Source organism: Bombus huntii, chromosome 2 (assembly GCF_024542735.1).
Source record: "Bombus huntii isolate Logan2020A chromosome 2, iyBomHunt1.1, whole genome shotgun sequence".
Taxonomy (NCBI): Eukaryota; Metazoa; Arthropoda; class Insecta; order Hymenoptera; family Apidae; genus Bombus; species Bombus huntii.
Genome location: NC_066239.1, coordinates 19,999,972 through 20,020,368, shown reverse-complemented (window position 1 = coordinate 20,020,368; position 20,397 = coordinate 19,999,972). Strand labels below are relative to the sequence as shown.

The following is a 20,397-nucleotide window of genomic DNA, read 5'->3' as shown; positions in this document are numbered from 1 at the left end:
CTTTATTTATTTCGTTCGATTTGGTAATAGTGTCAAAGAGCGTATCAAATAAACTGCTCTCGGTAACGTAAACAGATCCAAGTGGCTTCGATCGCGCCGAAACATTGAAATTCCTCGCCGTTTCGATCTTGTAAACTTCCACAGACGGCGACGCTGTTTGGACGTTTAATTTCAATCCGCGATTCGAGTTTCAGTCCCGCGCTTTTAGTTACATTTGATGTTTATTCCCATTTTATTTGTGTTTAACAAAGCGTTTTCAAAAATATTTCAGAATTTAGTTACGCTTCTATATCTTTGTTTTTACAATTAGCAACACGTATATCAAATTTAACCACTATTTAAGTAAAATATTTGCGAACTAATTATTCGTACGATATGTCAGCGTATTTGGTTAGACGTCGCGTTGAAATAATTACGTGCCAGTTAATTTATAATTGGGCACACGTAGGTATGTGACAGACTTAAAAAGGTGTAAATAAAAAATCAAAGAGGAGAGAAATTTCAGAAAGAGAAAATATTCGCAAAGAGATAAAAGTTAGAAAGAGTACTGTGAAATTTTGACCTAGAAATGAAAACTAAAATTTCCATTCGTTTTGTTCCAATGTCATGAATTCCCCTGCGGCTAAATTCGAGGACTTTTACGGAGCTTTAATTTCCTTTCGATTTTATAGAAATACGCGACCATCGCAATACTGTCGAGTTCGACGTCAATTAATATAAATGTAATCCGCAGATTACGAGTTACAGATCCTCGTAATTAATGGATTTTCTTGGTGATTGTTTCACGACAAGTCGGGGTGTGTTTGACGTTAAACAGAGTTGAGAAGATTAGAATCGCGATGTGTTGTGTTATCGGAATAGGTATTTAATTAGTCGAGGCAGATAATTAAACAGGTTACGTAATGGATTGTATAATGGTTATGAAAAGGACAAATTTGTTTAAAAATACTTTTACTCTTAAAATTACTGTTTAATTAATTTTACATTATAATGATTTAGTTATGACAGTAATTAAAGAAAGATTCGAAGAATTAGAAGGATTTCTAATGCATATAAGAAAAACGTCCAACAAATGTTTTATCGATTTAACAACAAAATTTCTCCGTGAATAATTTCCTCTGAATACTCTGTAAGTTTTGAATTTAACAAATTTCTGAAGATTTTGAATTTTCCTAATTGTGATTATGTCAGATTTCAAATTATAAAATTAAATGTTAGATTCGTCGAAACAATCTGTAGATTTCTAAGACAAAATATTACGAGCTTACGAGCACTTTGTTCTCTCGTAGTATCATCAATTATCATATTCTTATCGTTGAAAAGCTGCGTTGTTCTTATTTCTTCAATTCTCTGTCTCTGCTGTTACTGATTTAGATATTTGTTTTATTTCTATATAGTATAATTTTTATACAGGGTGGTTGGTAACTGGTGGTACAAGCGGAAAGGGGGTGATTCTACGCAAAAACAGAAGTCGAAAATAAAAATTTAAAAGTTTAAAAATTTAAAAATTTAAAAATTTAAAAATTTAAAAATTTAAAAATTTAAAAATTTGAAAATTTAAAAATTTGAAAATTTGAAAATTTAAAAATTTGAAAATTTAAAAATTTGAAAATTTAAAAATTTAAAAATTTAAAAAATTAAAAAAATAACGTTAATCGAGACAACGATCTACAGTGAGATCCGTTATAACGAGGCGTGATAAAGTGCACGCGTACCCAGCGAAAATTCAAAGTCGATTTTTTCGAAAACAAAGCCTCAAACGAAAAATTTTTATTCTATATTTTCGACTTCTTTTTTCGCGTAGAATCACCCCCTTTCCGCTTGTACTACCAGTTACCAACCACCCTGTATAACAACTTTTCTGCATTTAACACGTCTAGAAATTCTTAATTTCTATTACGAAACTTGTGCTAAAATACACGAGAAGCTATTTCAATTTGCTAATTTCGTTACGTGGAATTATGACATTAATACATGCAAAATCAGTTTCATACTAACTAATCCCATATAAAATTTGTGATTCTACGTTATTCAATTTTCATGTTCATTTCCACATTTACACGAATTATTTATTAGTACTTCGAGTTACTATTAATGTACTTTGTATTCGATCCAATGCGCAATTTTAGAATATAATTATTTATAAATTATTCTATTTTGATGCAGCTAATGGTTATCGATGTTATTTATGATTTTCTCATCGTCGTTTAATATATATTCGTATATTATCTATCGGTCAGAAACTATGCCAATCAATTCTATAAATTAAAAATGCAAAGAGCAATCAGGATTACAAACATTTTCGAAAATTTATCTTTGAGTCATTACGATTATTTATTTTACGACGAGTTTTCTAGGTTTCATAAAGCGACATGATGGACTGAGTAAACTGCACTGGAAGTTCTAGTTCTAATTTAGAAATTTTAATTACGTTTCAGTTGGTATTCATAATTTTCACGAACTCTGTATGTATATTCCTTCAAGTATAGAGAAATGTATTCATTTATTAAATCATGTAAATGTACATTTTAAGATAAAATTATTGTATTCCATTTTATTTGTTATACTATGATTAATTATACAAAATAATAGATATTTGTATTGAGATGTTCACTTTTTTTTAACTAAGAAGCATTCCTCTGATTTATATATTAAACTTGCCTTTTGATTTTGGAGTTTCTTGAAAAATGCGCTCAAATATTCACGCAGACGTGTACCTACCATAGACTTATGGGTCTTTCCTCGGAAAGCTCGTCAATTTATGAAAATAAATCATTGTTTTCTGATTGTTTACCCGAATAATAACATTAAGAATTTTATATATAAAATAGTTTTCATTTTTGACAGCACTTTGTCTAACTAAAAATTAGTTTTCGTATTATTTGTCTAAAAAAATTAAAAAGATGGAGCACGGGTATACGTAACATTTTCCATCCGACTTTGCCTGTCGTAAAACTGCGAAAAATGTATTCTTTGGGGCGAAAATCGAGATTTTCTGCGCTGTTGTCACCTGTCCATCGTTACGCATCCCTTTGGAAATGCAATCGTGAATTATGAAAATTGTACAGAATTATAAAAAGGATTTAGATGCCTTTAATATGTTCATTTGTTTCGTTATTTCATTATCCTTATCTGTCTAAAATTTTCACACACTTCGTTTGCCTTTCTGAGCCATTACGCGTTATATTTCAAGTTATTTGCTTCGGTATCGTTGGAGAAAATGAATCGAGAAAGTTGCGAGTTGCTTTCAAAAAATGTAAATAGATGCAGGAATGCGGAGATCGGTGGAAATTAGGTTCTCTGTAGTTAAAACGCAATTATGACTACTTGAGACTCCATTAGCTCCCTCAAGGGCTATGCGGATAGCGTTTTTAAATCTTTAGTAATTCCTCCAACAGAGATAAAAAAGAAAATAGGACATTCAACTCGTTGAAGTTCTCTTTTCTAGTTTGTTTATATTGTTTTAGGCAATAAAGTTTCTATTAATTGAATTTCCTATACCATTAGATTTGTCGGTTTGGCTGAGCGATCCTTCTACTCGTGTCGTATGACTACTTCGTTAATTAAAATCGGTCAGTCCCTTTTGGCCATGTCGAGGAATCGAGTTTAGAACCACGTTAAAGCAAGTTTTCCTCGTAGCGCACTTACGATTTCTAAAATTGATTACTGAAGATATAACTAAAATTATATTAGCGTGGAAAGTTTGATATAGAAATTCTGTTAGATGAATTAGTTTTATCGATGTTATAATTGACACCGTAAGTATTATTCTATAATATAGTTTATTAATAGCTGTCATTGTTTGGAAATTGTTATTATTAATCAAACGTATCTAGAAGAAAGATTTCAGAATTTCAAAACGCCAATGTTCGATTGTCTACAGAAGACATCAATTTTGTTTCGTTTTAAAAAACTTCAATAAATTTTAGAACTGCTCGTATCAAAGTATGTTGGTCAAGGATAATAAAGAGACACTTTATGTAATTAAGGTAAGAAAAGTCAAAGGTGCGTAATTCAGTGTTGACGTGATTCTGTATCGAAAGTTATCTTTCCCATGATTAACAGTATAGATCGCGTATTAAAACTAAAATAATTAATACACTACAATCGATTGAAAATTCTGGATCAACAGAACGATAAGAAAAGAAGAGCGGCAAAGAGTAACTTTATGTAATTAAACTAACAAGAGCCAGAAGAGTGCCGATAATTTCCTCGTTGGAGCTCGATTCCTGCAACGTGCACAATATAATAAAGTCAACAAGATAATCTAAAAACTATCTTCGTTCTCTCATCCATCGTCTATTGTCGCGCAGGACAGGTTCGTTAAGGATGAAGTTGTAGCTTGTTCTCCAGCTTTAATTTAATGTAACACTTTTGGATTCTCCAGTACGTCGTCTTTCACGCTACTCCTCGTGCAGGAGTATACAAGGATGTACGTGTCAGATGAAAGGGTTTACGATTAATCTGATCTTCTCTCTCTCTTTCTCTCTCTCTCTCTCTCCATTTCTCTTCCTCTTACCAGTATATCCTACGCAAGATTAGTAGACAGTCGTCGTTTGTGGTGCACCGAAACGCACACTAATTAGAGGAAACGATCAGTCCGCATGGAAAGTGCAAAACAGATCGAAAGTCGTAATCACAGTCCCGTTTGACCTGGATCCTGTGATTACGTCCCTTCTCCGGATGAGTCTCGACTTCGTATCGGATACCGTCTGCCATCTGTAATTCGTTACCGCGAACTTGGATTAAAAAAGAGTATCGGAATGGTTCCCGTAGAAGTGTGACATCCGAGCTTGACATATTCGTGGAAGATATGAAAGGAACACGATGGAAGTAATTCAAAGTTGTGATTCAAGCTTTATTATATAAAAATAAAAGTTCACGAGACAGAAGTTTGTAAAGTACTTAACAAAATGGTTCTTGCGAAAGATCTATATTAAAAGTTTGTGTAAGAGTGTGGCACACGACGAAATTTCCGAATAAATTCCATTCCTCTAATTGAGGTTCTTTGTTCGCTGTTGACGCGATACGAGGTTTTTGATATCTGTAACAGTCTAAAAGTTGTTGAAAATCTAGCATACGCTGTGCAATATATAATCGTAAGTATTGCAGTTGAGAAGCGAATAAATAGTTGTTCTTTTTTATGTAAGCGTCAGGCTCATTTTATAAATATAATTGACTGTATCATTAGTACCATTACTCGTATTAAGACTAGAATTATTGTTATTAATGTTTTACGACGGTATTATCAATATTATATTACGCAATTATTAAAATAGTTAAAAATACAACAATCGTGGATAGATGCAATTGCAATCGGTTTGCATGTAAAAATATTTATGTAAACCGATTGGAAAGAAGAAAAGAAGATTCCAAGCAACTTCTTTTATAGGATAAGAAGAACATTAAATTTTCATAATGTTGGAAAGGCAGTATCAGAGATGCAAATTATAATCAAACTTACGTTTCATTTAAAATTCATGATATAGATCAGTACCAGCGCACTGAACGGAAATAAAATTTATCAAAGTGAATACAAACCTAAAAGAAGAATCTATAATTATGGGATAGTAATTTCCTAACGCCCAGAAAGGTTAACGTTAAAGTCGAAGCAACTAAGAACTGCTGGTAGGAGATTGTAACAATTATACTAGTTTCGGTATTAGGGTTATTCAGTATTCCGAGAGTATTCTCAGAGATTAAGGCAATTTAGAATCCGGAATTCGAGACGATCACGGAGGTTTCGAATTTTCCATTTAGCGTCTGAAGCGCGCATTTCAGTTTTTAGACATTTTTTAATCTGCACTATGATACACGAATCTGGATTTTAAGAGATTTGGGATTTGAAATTAGATCTTTCAGAGTTTCGATGCTTGAGATCAAAATTCTGGGTTTCGGAATCGGGTTTCTCAGGATTCTGGTATCTGGAATCAAAATCCTGGAGACCTTGACATTTCGAACTTTCAGGTATTCGGAATCAAATTTCTGTGAGTATTGAGATTTAAAAGTCTGCAATCCAAATTCTGCTGTCTACAGATAGATCTCAGCAGGTACTGACATTCTACGATATATAGATAATCAAATTTCCATGGATGTTGAAGTTTAGAATGAAAGTTCTAGAACTTCATGCCCGTTTCCGGGACTCGAAGTAAATATTCAATAACACGAAAGTTTCTTGTCCATCCCTTCGTTATCTGTTACGTATATCTCCTACGTATTCATTTCTGTAAAATCTGGCTGTAGATTAAGAGCGATGCAAGATAAACATAGTGTGTTAAGCGTTAATCTAGATATGATAATCTTTACCTAGTTTGTGCACGAATGAACCACCGATTTCTTTGCACATTATTTGTTATCTAAAGTTTCATCGAGTTTATGATTTATAATACCCGTATTTCCTATTTGAAGCAAAAAAGGATGGCCAATGCTGGAAATAAATACCAGGAAGTTATTGTATAACCATAAATTATGCTTATTTAACCGCAGATAAAATAACATACCGGTTGTAGATTAAACGCAAATCAAATAACTGCGACATCGTTTAGAAATAGCGATGAATTGATGAAAAAGGATCTCTCAGATTATTATTGAATCCTCCGATTCGAGGCATCTCTATTTAAAAAGCAAATTAATCGGTCGAATTATTAAAATAAATGAAGAAATACGAAACCGTCGTACGAATCATGGAAATAAATCGTAAAAGGAGATGAGTAAACGCGATTCAATTTCAAAGGTTTTAGCTAGATCGTACAAAAATAAAACACTGTGGCCAGTACTGCCAATCGAAATTCGTGTTTCATCGGTCAAATGGAAAGCCGCTGCTATGACAAATTTTTATCTCCGAATCGCAATGACGCGACTAGAATTGCTTTTATATCAAATCTACTTTCTATTAGCGGATTAGAAGACGTTTTAGGTACGGTGTCCTGGCAAGAAATGTCACGATCATCTGTCATATCGTGAAATGGTTATCTGTCCTTTTCTGTAATTCGATCAATTTAATGAAGCTTTGTGGAAACAGAAGGGTCGGTTGTAATCACAGGCAGAAATAAATGGATCTTTGTGATTTCTGAGTTGAAGGTAATTTCAATGTTTTATCGTGAACATTGGCCGCAACCGGTGAATTTAACGAGTTCCGATTTAAACAAAGTAGAATTTTGATTAAATAGGTTTCCAAATGTTTTGTTGCTCTGCTTTTGATCTGATCGCTAGGAATGTTTTAAATAATTACTTTCATTGACGTTCCGTACAATAAATCTTTCTCTAATTTGCGATAATTTAACTAATCGTCCATATTATACGTGTAATTCGATGTTTTGCTCAAATATCAGTGATTAATAGTAAATACGAGAAGATAAATTCTTTTATCATTGATTTCTTTTTACTCTCCTCTTTCGTTTTGCTTTAAATTTGTATTTCCTTTCGTAATTATAATTCCACGATGTAAATAATAAAAGGACCGACTCAGTGATAAAAAACACGAGTGACGTTTCAGTGGTACGTAAATAGGAAGAAATATAAGAAGCGTAATAATAATATACTGGTACTATCACGAGTTGGAGAAAGCTTTAGACTGAAATATAACTTGGACATTTTAGTCGAGCAACGAAATCATTATTTTTTAATCTTTTTTAGGGTACTTAGGAAATTACATACAATGCGATTATTTTATATCGAAATGTATCATTTTTTGCTCTCAAAACTTTATCTCTTTCACGTTTTGTTTCCACGTTTATTTATTTTCTATCTTCTTTTTCTATATTTACGATATTATTTTCTACATTTGCGAATTTTTTACTTCATACGAGGTGTTTGTCTCCTCTGCGAAATTCAAATAACTGAAACTCAAACGTAGCACGCCCAGTATTTTATATTTATATAAAATTTTCCATCGGTTACGTATATGTCAAAGAAGAACCAAGACGACAAGGTTCTGTTTTTCTAGGAAAAGCAAGTAATTCCTGGCATTGCATAACTCTTTGATCGTATTGGATTCTTTGATCCGAACCTCTCTCTTAGGACTTCGAAATGGGAATCTCGATTGACTCTTTAGAAGCTGTTATTTCACTAAAGATCGCTTGACCAAATAAACCGTCCTTGATATAACAACAAGAACTCGTAATTTTTAAGAAACTCTAAAGACAGAAATAACAATGAAAACCCTTGGAACGTTTCGTCGAAGAATCTTTATATCTGCTTTTTCTCTCACATTTTGTCTTCAAACATACGTAGAAAAAGTTATGAATTTTATTTGATTTCTCCATCTAATCTATGTGCAACTTAACAGGTTCATAACAGTTAGATTTCAACGTGTGCCATTTTCTCCAAATATTCAGTTACAGAAGACAGTTTTAGTTTGTCTTTTGCTATGCGTTTCCGATCGATTTGGGCTCACGTATTCCGTAAACGTCCTACTCTTTGGTGAATGGAAACACGTTTGACAACATCCCTTTACTATTGCGCTCGAGTATGTACCTACTTACTACCCACTTTGACTTGCACTTACGCCTCCCCATAGAACACTCTCTTGTTCATCACAATAATCCATTCCATGTATCGAACTTTAATGTATTGTTCTAGCCATGGAAACATCAGCAGCCAATCGAAAAATTAACATTAGCAAGTAATCAAAAGGCGCGGATTAACAAATTATTGAAACTACTTTAGAGCTTGTAATTTCTTTCGAGAAGAATTTTCGAAAAGATAGCCTTCTTCTTTCCACCTGTTAGCTAAACTTAACATTCACATATGTATGTGCATATTTTATTTTAATTCGATCAAATGTGTTATACATCGATGAATTATTAACGTTGTACGTTACAACAGTGAAGATGAACCTTTAACGTGTACAAAGTCATTCAAGAGAAACATAATCTGCGTTACAGTTGGAGTGCAAGTAAAGAAAGCAAAAGATCGACCCGAGACCTCGAGTCTTTTAAATTCCGACGAATTTTCATCCTTTTATGAAATTGTTGTAATCTACGATCGACCATCCAAGGTACAACGCATGGACCAACGAGAAGAGAAACATTTGTTCAAAACGGAAGAAAATGATTCGTAGTTTCTATCAAAGCATATCTCGATTTATATATATACCGATCTGTATCTAATCTTTGATAATTCACTGGGGCCATTCTGTAAAGGAAAAATCAGTCAATTAATACAGAGAGAAAGACAGAAGGAAAAGGAACAAGAAAGAAAGAAGAAAATAAAAAGACTATCGCGAAGTCTTGATATTTTTGAAATCTTTATAAATGCAATATCGAACCTGCTGAAGATTATCCGCGAGCTTGTTAAGCTCGATAGCATCGAACTTCGAAGAGATTTCTTAATTATTGAAAAACGACACACCGAGGTGACTCTCCCGAATACAATTGCTTCGTATTATCAACGGTGTATTAAAAAAAAAGCAAAGCGTTCAAAGTGTTAAGTGCGAAACGATCGGCAGGTATTGTGCACAGCCACGTTCAGAACGAAGTGTGTTATAATACTTGTTGCACGAAATGTCTTGAGTGTAAGTTGGTGTATTCCTGAATTAATATCGCACACAGCTGCACGCGTGCACGTCAAACAGCGAGTTCGAAATGGATTGAGAACGAGAACGAAAGTTCTCTTGTTTTTAACCCTTTCACGTGCCTCTTGAAACATCCCTTTCCGCTTGTTCTTTGATCAAGGATTTAATGCACGAGCTTTTTGAAGCTTTAATACCTTATTTTAAAAATGTCTTTCGCAATAGAGACCACTCTCTTCGGATATAATTAGATTCGAGATAGCTTGGAATTTTATGATTAAATTTGTTCCTTTGGGATTTTAATGCTTCGTTTTTTATTTTCAGATATTTTCCTCGAAATGATTGAACTCGATATGGTTAATAAGTTTGCGCTTTAATTCGAAATAATTCGAACTGCACGCGTTGTCGATTTCAATTACGTTGCCTTTGCTATATTTGATGCGAATGTACGAAGTTTTCGTGCGCGAAAGGGTTAATATGTCTGCTTTGCATGCTGTGTTGTTCATTTGTCGTATCGAAATATCTACAGTTCTTTAGGAATGACGTGCTTTTTTCTTCTGTCAATATTTGGAATGCAAACGTTTGTCCTTTATTAAACCATGGTTCCCCAAGATTTGGTTAAAACGTTCAATTTTATCGTTACTGGTGTTAGTTTTTAAAATTACGTTTACACTCTAACGAGAACACGAAACCTCGTTTAACATTGCCTAGTATACCGGAATACCGATCGATATTATCGAATTGACAGGTTAAGCACCTGCGAACTTCTTTCCTGGTCACGTTTATTTATTTTTTTTTTTTTTTTTTTCGTGCGAGAAGAACGATATAATTTACTTTTTTCGACTGTACAATACTGATTTCTGATTCTAAATAGCTTTGTTTGTAATTTTTTGTAATTTTTAATTTTGTTTGTAAAGAAATAGAGGGATTTTTCTGTGAAATCATTTAGTTGTATTTCCGTGTTGAGGGAATTGATCGTTTCTTCATTTTTAAAAGGGAATTCTTTCATTTTGAATTTTATCTTCTGTTTATCATATTTCCCATAATACCAGATAAACAAAATTTTTTATATAACTGTTGTATAAGAACCTGTCACACACAATTAAAATAGTTAAAAATTTGTTAAAATTAATATTAAAACTACGATTATAGATTTTGTAGGATTTAAATACATTTTTATGAATGTAAATTTTATACATATTTTATATATGTAATTTTATACAATTTCACTTTCATATTTTTTAAAATATTATTTTTTGATTCGCAAAATAGATACGCTATGTTCTAAGAAGACCTTTATATTCCTTTGTATTTATATTCTCCAGTATTTCCATTGTTAATTTTTCTACTACGTAGTATCTTTTCATACAAGTACCCAATATATGTGGAATTTGAATAACATTATTTATTATACTGAATATGGATACATATTTTTCTTCAATCTCTCAGTATTTCAAACGATTGCGGCAGATAACATTTTTATTTTATTGTCACCTAGTTTATTTTACGTAGTCAAACGTTTTCGCTTATTATTGCTTAAATCCTCGAACTTGGATAAATAAATACTTAACTCCGAATGATATTTAAACGTATCTGTTATTTGAATTTGTTGAAATTTATTTTCTCAAAGAGATATGTAACCCATCGTGCGATACTTGCGTTCGTTTCGTGCATCTATTATATTTAGTTTGGCTTAATATTTCTGGTATTTTAGTATTCGTATCGGATTTGAATTTACGAATCGTAAAACTCGGTGAAAAGATCATGCTGTTTCTAGAATATATTTTACTTGCACGTTATAAGGGTACATAGTTCTCTAATAATTTAACAACTATATTTGATATCGTATAATGCTCTGATAAAAATGATTACTAATGGAGCATGTGAACGATATTTTTATAATAGAAATTTAAAGAAACCAAATTCCTGAAAATTGACAAATAGTAAATTTTCGTTGGAACAACGATCGTAGAACGCAATTTCGTTGTCGTTTGACAAACGTTCGTTTCTCATTTTTGACCTGTAATTTAGCTCGACAGTTTCATTTCTCACTATAATACAGATCTTAGCTTCGCGCTAATTATGCCGACGCAGAAAGTTCGTCGTTCTTCGAATTACTAGGAATATACTGTTTCCTTGGTACTTGTAAGTCTTTGCTAAAGGCTTTTTAGACTCAAGCTCTCAGCCGTAAAGCAACGTGAAGTAAAACAAACTTTCTCTCATTAACAAGTACATATTCCAAACAATAAACACATCTTGAAAGATTTTGAAAATATGTACAAGATGTAAATTTATTATATATAGAAAAATGTAGAAAATTTAAGTTAAACGATTCGTTATAAAAATATCATCGTGCTCTGAATCTAATACATTTCTTTCCTTTAAACGTCGAATATATTATTCTCCAAAAAATTGCTTCACGGAAATAATTTAGCGATATAAAATGTTCAATATTTACAAATTCTCGGATTATTGCAGTATACACGTTCTTCAGTATACTGCATTCATCGCAATAATCAGGCAAACAGAGTGACAACGGTGGACGTTAATTAACCAGCCTGTATTAACTAGTCCGGAAAATCTGACGTATTAATTCGAGAACTGTTACGGTCGTGCTTGTATGTGTTTGCCAATTTGAGAGATGATATTACGATATGTCAGACCCTATTGTACAGAAGATGTCGAGTCTCTCAAGTATTGATTATATTTCCAAAGTTTCTTTACTTCGTGAACTAAAGTGGAAGCCTTCGATATTGGTGGTACGTGAGCTTTTTCTACTGTGCTTTAAATTAGAAGTGATTATTACTTTTTCGGTTTTTCGTCTGGCTGTACACTGCCTCTAGAATACCATCCTCGTTTCGCTATATTATTTCGTATCATTGCACAAGTTATATTGTTTGTCAGGCTGTGACCTGTTTTTTCATAATTTCTATCCTTCCTTCTTGTTAAAAGCTATTCGCAAGAACGTTATACTTACTCAATACAATTATACTGTTTAGCAAGAACAATATTAAAATTCAAAACAGAATTTTTTAATCTCATTTTAATAACAAACAATGTTCCATACACTTTAAATAAGCGAGATTTTATCGAACATCTGTTCAACAAAATCACTAGATGTACAATCATTTACATTGCCAAACTTACCAAGTCCACTCGTTCAAAATTACTTCGACCTATAAAACAGAAAAATCTCTCTGTATCTTAAAACTTGTGTCCGTACACGCAACGCGAAATTTCCATGTTCTCAAAAATAACAAATATTCCGTCCACGTCGAGAACTGAGTGCAGTTCAGTGCCCGCTGAAACTAAAAAACAACGTCTTCTCGATTCTGGAAACGCGAATCGTCATGCGAATTCTCGTGTACACGCGAGAACGTTGGTATTGCGTGTATTTCTCGAATGTCCAAGAACTCGAACCAAACAGTCCAGTTAACAAGTAGGCGCCTGCATTGCGGCATGGAAAGCACCAAACTAATTTAGCTTCTCTCGTCTTTCTCGTTTTCGCCATGTATCCCGTCATGTTCCTATGCCTGGTTCGTTTCGACTTTTCCGTATCCGTTACAGGGAATTCTCAAGACTCCTCGCTCGTAAATCTGCGCACGTTCACGATGGCAGGCGTGATTCGTGGCGAGGCTTCCTACTCGCGTTGTTTCCGAGAAAATAGAACGCCAGTGGCTTCTCGTCATCCTAAATGTAACAGGGCAATATTTTCCCTCTTGTGCTCGCGATTCTTATCGTTAACATGATTATGCGAACGCTTGAGATTTCGAAGGAGCTTGGGTAAGAATAGGTCCGAGATTTCGTGTTATTTTGAGACTAGAAAGTTTGGAATTTCAACTAGTTATTTACGAACTTGAGCGATCCGCATGAAACTTCCAGCAGATCGGTGGATTAGATTTGCACGTACAAGTAGCTTAGGTCTCAGACAGATCGGACTATTCACTTTGATCCTCGAGTTTGACAACTGATCCGATATTTTATTGGTCGATGTCATTCCTGTTTCTGGTGTGGTGATGGAGGAATTGGCAGAGAATTACGGATTTGTCGGAGAATTCATTTGACAATCGGGTGTTTGAAATATCGTAGATCGCTCAATCTCTTAATTGTAGCATTGGAAATTAAATTCTAATTCGTTCCTTGATAGCAATTTGACGTGGTGATAAGAAATCAATAATTGTAATAAATGAATCGATTGTTGGATTTTCAAATCGTTCTTTGAACCAAAGAAATTGTTTTTCTTCAAATCAAAGCATTTTTGTTGGAACGTAATAATATCAGACATTCTCGCCGATTTGAATCCATCAAAGATCGTTCAACGAGCCTTTATAGTACGTTAATAGATTTCTAACAATTTTTAAAGGACCGTTGGACAGCGTTTCTGGTTTTTGCATGTTGAAAATTTGTCGCGTTGAAAGTTGTAATTACGCGAGAAACAGCAATTTTCCACAAGGTGAATTTCACCTGGTCTTTAAAAGGATTTTCAGTTATTTCAGTAGTTAAACACTTTGACAAATTTCACGCTGACAGACTCGAAGCAATTTCTAGTCGCGACAACAGCCATGTTCCTTTTTTCGTATAGAAAGCTTTATTATGATTGGGATACGCTATACATTTTTTAGAATGCAATTTGTTTGCCCTATACAACTACGATATTTATTTCACTTTTCTTTCCATTACTCTCACGAGGAAAGATTTAGTGATTCGATGATGTTGGATAATTCATTAAAATCTGAAATATTTATTTCATCTACAATAAAATTAATTCTTGAAATATTTTGGTTCGTCCTTTATAATTTTTAGAAATTAAATACTCTCCTCGATACTTTGGCAATTTTAGAAATTAAATATTCCGATCAATGTCTTAAGATTTCTAGAAATTTAAATGTTACAAGCACGATTGAAATTATTTAACCCTCAATCTCGATTTTCATACGTGTTACCAAGGCGCGTTCCTTTCCTGTTTGAGTTGTCCGACGATTCGAGACATTAAGCCAATTGAGTGCATCCACGATGTCATATAATTCGCATCCAGACTGATTTTACGATAGTTGTACCTGTTTTATGTTTCGATTCCGCGTTGGAAGAAAAAGAAAGGAAAATCTATTTCTTATCGAGTATTACGCAATCTTTATATCAAACTCGAAAGAGTCTCGATAAAATTTGATCTTTTGATTGTAGGATAGGATAGAGTTATTTTATAAGACAGTAAAACATTGATTATCAGAGCTAATCATGATATCTGTTATTCGAAAATTAGAAAGGGAAATCTATTTCTTATTGAATATTATGCAATCTTTATATCAAACTCGAAAGAGTCTCGATAAAATTTGATCGTTTGATTGTAGGACAGAATAAAGTTATTTTATAAGACAGTAAAACATTGATTATCAGAGCTAATCATGATACCCTTTGTTCAGGTTATCTAACTTTTTTACATACATGTGAAGAAAGATCATTTTGAAATAGTTTAACCTAAGGGCTATTTTAACCTATTTCAATTACCAATTCATATTTTAATATTCATTTCACTTGCATAATAAATAATTTAAAACATTTTAGCTGCTAAAATTTGTACAATGAACTAACCTTTTCCGAAAATTATAATATTCAATTTATGATTTTAACCAGGTATACTAATAATAGCTAATGCGGCGTAAATAATTAAACCTATTCGTAGTTAATGTAGCGTAAGTAATTAATTTAAAATTTTTAATTTAATTTAAAACTATTTTATAAATATTAATATTAAACTGATGTAAAAACTGTTGAATAAAAATATAACAATTTTTCCCAGTTTCTATGTTTATTTTTCAATCTTTCTTACAAAGAGTCATACTCAAATTTTCCATTAATCAATGTTATGGTAATCAAGGTTCCACTGTATATAACTTTCGTTGAATATGCAACGTCGTTGAATACGCAAATTGAGCTTCAATTTCATTAACAAAGTGTTTCAATATAAACTGTTGTGTGCAAGAACTCTGAATCAGGTCAATGTTTTACAGTAAATAATTGTGCAACCATACTCTGGAAGAAGAGTCAATAAACGGGAGCATCGGCATTGCCTTGGAAGGTACATTATTACTATGTGCTCTAAGGTAACGCACGACACGTGTTAATTTCACCACAACCGAACGCCATGTCTCTCTCGTAGCTTTCGCTTACTCGATTTGTCTGCTGATGTCGACAGCTTGTAATTAGGAAAGTTTCAGTGTATTTTATAATTCTCTGTACATAATATCGTTGTACTTTACGAAATATAGGTAGAAAATACTGTTAAAAAAGTTTCTAAAAAGTTTCTATATTAAGAAGATGATTTGCAACTATAATCTAATTCCTTGATTTCATTGTGATTTAATTTGAAAGAAAATGGACGTAGATTAATCCGGTTCTCAAGTACAGAATCATTGACTGAAATTTACATTTCATACGATCCAACAATTCAAAAATATTAAACTTCATCTCGAACGATTCTACTGGGTCGATCATGATCGTTCTCCTAAGATAGCCAATATAATGTACTGCCACTTTCGCGTAATCCTTATTCCCTTGGCCGATAAGTTACATATCTCAGCACGATCACACGAAACAAGTGAAGTTCTAACAAACTGTGGGACCTGGGTTAGGTAGAAGTCCGTGATCACTTTGTCAAAGGTTTCCAGGAACTTGTTTAGAGTCTCCGATTCATGTGGTGGAACTTTTAGGTTACTGTCGCTAACTTATACGGAAGCGATGTAGCGTGAAGCAAAGAACAGTTCGGTATAATCCGTTTAATTTTCTCCATTATCGAGGTGAACGTATTTACAACCGATATTCCGGCAATTCCATTATCGTGTCACGATACGCGATACGTCTAAAGCCACGTATCCACTGGTGGTACAAGTAAGCGAGAAATGGGAATAACGTTAAAGATACATAAAATTATAGCGATTATTGATGCGGAAAATTCTCGAATCGTTTATAATAAATTCGGAGATAAGCAGTACTAAATTAGGTTGTTGAAGTTTTGTAAAACGTATTCTTGGTATATACGTATGAAGTTCTGAAAACTTTATTCTAGTGTATAAAAGCTTCGAGAAATATCGTAGATAAGAAGCTCGGTTAAAAAAATGTGTTGCTGCATGTTCTTTTTTCAGTAGCGAGATAAGTATAAGGAACGACGCGTAACATTCGTATTTATTTTAGGGATTTTGGTACAAACTTCCAAATTCCTTCCATATAACTACACATGGAAACGTATTTCAGTGTTTAAAAATACAGACTTTCTTTTAGCTAACTTTAACTTTATCCAAGTTTCCTTAAATGATGAACTTTGTCTCTTGTATCGTCCCTTCTGCGAATTCCACGGATTCGGTCGTAAATGTATAAATAAGGAAATACTGATAGATGGGAACGATATATCTTACGTTTACATTGGCCCATTAACCGTGAAATAACAGTTAATCCGAACAGTTACAAGTACACTTACAAATTTTAGTACCCACTCGATCTAAGTTTCGAAACTTAATCAAATCGACTTGTTTGAATTAACAATTTCGTAAATGCAATCACCGAGGCTAATCTTCTCCAATATTCTGAATATCTTGAATATTGGAATCTTACTGTTGACTTAAATTTCCCAGACTATATTGAATTCGATCTATTCCATACCCGCGAACGTTTACAACCAATTAGTAAATACGTGAAATACGAACATGCACGAATGCTTCTAAATGTTTTTTGGCATTTGCGAGTTCCTTCGAGTAGTATCAGTGTCTCAAAAAAAAAAAAAAAAAAAAAAAAAAAAAAAAAAAAAAAAAAAAAAAAAAAAAAAGAAAATTCGTCGGCCCCAATTTCGTATCCCTCACTAGGGAATAGGAAGATCTGAGAGTTGGAGAGTGAACAGTTTAAGTGTTTTATGGTTATGAATTGCCTCTCCAGGAAGACCCTGTATAAATAGTAATAAGATGTTTCAGCTTATTTATTTTTCAGGTACATGAAATGAGTTACTCCCTAACCCTGCTGAAATTGATCATTAAATGATTACTTTCAAATAATATTGCTCTATTAAAAGGGAATTGATACATAGAGAAATTATTATATTTAAGAAACCGAGAGGGACGAGTTAATTCGGTTTTCTCGGTCAACAGATTAAAATACATACAATGCTGCTACACCTGGTTCTATTTTTACACTGTAGATACGCTCCTAAAGAAACGATGTAAAAGAAAACCGTATAGAAGGAAATACTGCCCATAAGGAAAAATAGAAAATTGATTTCAAGCGTAGAAACCCAGTAGAAATAATAAGATATTTTCTGACATGTAATAGCTAAATCTTGAAAGAAATTTTTATTCGTTTCAAAACATTTTTTTATTTTACTTATAAATATATCTGCATGCACGTCTTTAAACACGAAGTAAGAGATCGATAGATACTAACGTATGTATCGAAGGTGAAATTGAGAAGAATTCTTTCTAATACGATGTATTGAAGGAAATTCTCGAAACTCGATATTATTACTTCATTTCATATGGAGTAGCTTCTATCCAATTTTTCCATAAAATGGAGAATAAAGAAAAAACAGCTCCGACAATCGATAATTAAATTCCGGGAATAACGTATGTCAAAGTGCAAGCCCAAGAAAAATACACGAAAAACACTTAAATTTCAAATAGTTCAATAGTTCACGTGTGAATTTTTAAAAGGTTAGTCGTTCGAGCTGTGTTAAATCAGATCGAACTCTATGAAAAGATAATTCGATTCTTCCGGTTCTCTCTAAACCGCATCGGATCGAAATGTTGTAAAACAAAAAAATTAAATGTCTTTTCCAAATAGCGTCAACTCTTCATGTACGAGTACATCTCCATAGATCGTTTGCATAGAACGCAAAAAATATGACAATGTTATTAACATTATGCATACAGATACGTACTGAATTTTGAGATACAAATTTCTACGAACTTCCACAGAAAAATACACAAAGAGTATATAACTTTTGTTTTCATAATGTGTCTCTCATTTTTTGTAATAAACCGTTCCCAGCAAAACTACATATAATATGTTTTTCTTATTTTCACCACATTATGGTCCTACAGTTCTGCCGGAAAAGTAGGAAAAGTAGGAAACACGCTGTATAGAATGAAACGTGAAAACGCTATATTTAGTCCAAACATTTATTGCAAATTTGGTGGGTCTTCGAGTCTCTACACGACGCGTCTCATTTAATAGCTTAGCGAACCAAAATCGTCGTGTTCTAACATATGATACGCGGTTTAAACCGATAGCGAGTTGGGACACAAAATGGACTGTTTCAATTCGATGCGCGTTTATCCCTTCTGGGTAGATTTTTACGGGACATAGAACAGCACGTGCGTGCCAATCGTAAGGGCGAAGTTCGCGTTCCTGTAGAAGCGTCCGGAAGTGGCAAGAAGCTTCTTAAATAGGTCGAATCCACTCTCAGGTTTCCCTCCGTATCTCTTGAGAGGAGGCCGAAGCAGATGGCAAGAGCTAAATGGCCCGAAACAGTTGCGGTGATACGTGTTACTTCGTGCTGAAAACGATTCTACCACGGAATATATGTTGCTTCTCTCGTATAGAAATCCTGATCCTTGTCGTTAAACAGGGAAATGTTTCTTTGACGTATTTCTAGGATTGTGATTGACAAATGGGAAGTAAAAAAGAGATTGGAGGGGATAGACTGTTTAATGATACATAGCGAAAGTTGTCCATCTTTTTATTATCAAGCACAAAAATCCAAATTAAAAAATTGTAGTATCACTAAAAAAAAAAAAAAAAAAAAAAAAAAAAAAAAAAAAAAAAAAAAAAAAAAAAAAAATATACTGCATTAATAGTATTAAACTAAAAAATATTTCCTTAGTTAAAGTACCCTGTCTTATTCATCTTTCGAAATGTGGTAGAACGTTTGAAATTAGTTGTATTTTCTATCTTCTCAGTTGTGAAATAATGACTAACAATAAGTATTTTAAGTTAAATGAAGAAAAACAAAGGTTACACAAACAAGGTAATAAAACCGCAATTTTCCTCAATCTCGAAATGGTAGATAAAAGATTTTAACTAAGAACGAAGATAATATATTTTACATGTAGGACTAATAATTTTGGATAGTAAAATTTTGTATAGCGTATATTGTGCAAATTTTTTACGTATCATGTACCATTGGTTGAGAACTACCGATGTACGGCATTTTAAGAATAAAAAGCATCGGTTGTTTTCATAGTCAGCTTCGGAATGGCTCTTGAATATGAATACCGTCACGATGATTAAAGCTAAACCTATGACGATTCATTCTTGGCTGTAAATGTTTTTGTGACAATTGTTTCGCGATGATTATTCGTTGTTGGGCAAGTTCCGAAGAATTAGTATTGTTTGTTTAATCTGATGCATGAATTATTCGCACGATGGACGATCGCATCGGTCTCTATTGCCGTATTTTCGCGCAGCAAAAAATTTAATTTAAAGTTACAGTTGATTCAGAGAAATGTTGAGAATAACAAACCTTTAGTTAATGCTATTTGAACAATGCAATTATTATTCCTTTCATACTGGATGTTACGTATACGCGATATCACACTTAGGTAAATTATTTATTAATTAAACGATAAAAGTTAAACAAACACATACACGGAAAGAGAATTTATAAAATAGTTGCACACTTTTATCGCTTTTTAGTCGTAATAATCTTGACAACGCTATAAATGGCGTTAAAGTATTTTTATTTTTCTCGATATTTCAATTCTTATAATATTAATATATTTCGATTAGACAAAAAATTTTCTTGTTCCACTTCGAATTCCTCAGTACCTTTAAGTGTTTGTTTCATTTTAACGTTTCATATTTATCTGTACGTGTTTTGTTTTATGGAAACGTATTTATTTATAAAC

The 20,397-nt window shown here is 32.9% G+C and overlaps 1 protein-coding gene and 1 long non-coding RNA gene across 10 annotated transcripts in view; both read left to right on the top strand.

Annotated features, from left to right (window-relative positions):
* The window catches only part of LOC126876482 (potassium channel subfamily T member 2), a 202,654-nt gene that overhangs the window by 56,233 nt on the left and 126,024 nt on the right, over positions 1–20,397 (top strand). The window lies entirely within an intron of this gene.
* The window catches only part of LOC126876650 (uncharacterized), a 47,491-nt gene that overhangs the window by 14,662 nt on the left and 12,432 nt on the right, over positions 1–20,397 (top strand). For 2 of the 3 annotated variants that reach the window (XR_007694402.1, XR_007694406.1), the window contains exon 2: positions 8,886–9,448. This is a non-coding gene — a long non-coding RNA (uncharacterized LOC126876650). Of the gene's footprint in view, positions 1–8,885; positions 9,515–20,397 lie in introns of all 3 variants that reach the window. The other variant, XR_007694405.1, reaches the window with a different exon arrangement.